This window comes from Atta colombica, unplaced genomic scaffold, assembly GCF_001594045.1.
Source record: "Atta colombica isolate Treedump-2 unplaced genomic scaffold, Acol1.0 scaffold153, whole genome shotgun sequence".
Classification (NCBI taxonomy): domain Eukaryota; kingdom Metazoa; phylum Arthropoda; class Insecta; order Hymenoptera; family Formicidae; genus Atta; species Atta colombica.
The window spans coordinates 221,736-223,573 of NW_017259243.1; positions in this window are offsets into that span (position 1 = coordinate 221,736).

The window sequence follows — 1,838 nt, forward strand, 5'->3', positions numbered from 1 at the left end:
TAGTAAGAACGGAAGCGGAGCAGCGAGTCCTTAGTGCACGATTATCGCAAGACGTAGACGTTTAAATTATCGACTCAATTAATAGAGCTACAGTAAATCGGCTCAACACTGCAATAACGCAGTCCTATGTTACAATATTATTCGATAAATGAAGACATGCTAGTCAGCTATAGCACCACATAACTTCGGCATATAACGAATGAAACTATAACTGAAAAGATTACAAAGATAAAGGTCTAATAACAGAGACACAACAAATACGTCCGATCTCGACGACTGCCAACTCGCGACTGATCGCGCACGTATATACGCACAGTACATGTATATGTGTATGTGTGTGTGTGTGTGTGTGTGTCTGCGCGTGCGTGCGCGTGTGTGTGTGTGTGTGTGTCTGCGCGTGCGTGCGCGTGTGTGTGTGTGCGCGCGCGCGCGCGTGTATATACATATATATATGCATATACATATATGTGTGCACGTGCCCGATAATAGAGAAGCGAACGCGATGGAAAAGAAGAATTAGAAGAGAAAGAGAGAGCTCGTAGTGCGAGCCTTATCGCCCTATCGTCCGACTATGTATCAATCGATCGATTGATCGCGATAATTATACATAGATATTATACAATTATGTATTATTGATTATGAAATAGGAGAGCGGCGAAAGGGATCGTGAGTGCGATCGCCGCGATTGCGATCTCCGCCCACGCGAATATACACGCAGCAGCAGAGTTCCGACATTTTTACGGCGAACCCTTTGCTCGCTTAAGCTATCGCACGATCGGAACAGTCCAGAGAGAGATAACATAGGCCGACGAAAAAGAATTGTTGTCAAAAAACTTTAATCGTAGTAGGTGTTTCTTATAGGTTTTCGGTCAAAAAACAATGCCGTTGACTAAATTATATGTCAAGATTTAAAGTTATTTTGATTTTTAAGATCTATGAGAAGGAATAGTCAGATTTCAATGAGTCCTGATTTTTTCGTCAATTTTCTTGAAATTTTATTGAAAATTCTTTCTATCTTTTTATGAGTTAGTTTTAAAAAGAAATGATTTTATTATAAAAAGAATGAGAATCATAATATTGAAATCAGACTATTTGTTCTCACTAATTTTGCCCAATAGAAGAAAAGTGCCTACTTTTCTACGCACTGTATCTGTAACAAACAGTTTTGTGAGACAATTTTTTATCTTTTGCTAAAAAAAAATTAATATCTGTGTCAAATATTTGCCTGTTTTTATTACTTTATTGACGGTTAATAATTTATTACACATTTTTTCTCTATTAATCGTTGTGTGAATAATTTAATAGAGCAATGGGGAGAGGGGGGGGGGGAAGTAGCATTGTTTTTTATAAAAATCTATAAGAAATAAACTCTATTCTGAGCAAAGTTACTTCGTAACTTTTTTATTGAGATTTGTTTAATCAACTAGTAAACACGAGCGTAAATGATCTATGCTTATATATTTTTTCTGGTGTACGATGAGAGTGACTTCCGGCGGCTTCTTGCGCAGCCATTTGTCGAGAGGATGGATCTTCGCTGGGCTTATCCTGTAGTTCGCCTTTCTTTCTGTGAAGCTTTCTCATCGCATCTCCTCCCTTCTTCCCTTCCTTTTCACCTATCTCTTATCGAGCGACGCAATCACTTTTCCTATGCTTCGATCGGTACCCTCGGGAAAAATAATTTTGTTGCGCTGCGCGCTTCCAACGAGGCACCTGGCAATTGCAATGCATTGTTTTCAGAGTAATGAAAGAATTCTAACTTTATTATTCAGTCGTAATGTATAGCAGCATTGCGTTTTACAAGAGCGTTATACAGATGCAGATATATAAATATTATATAT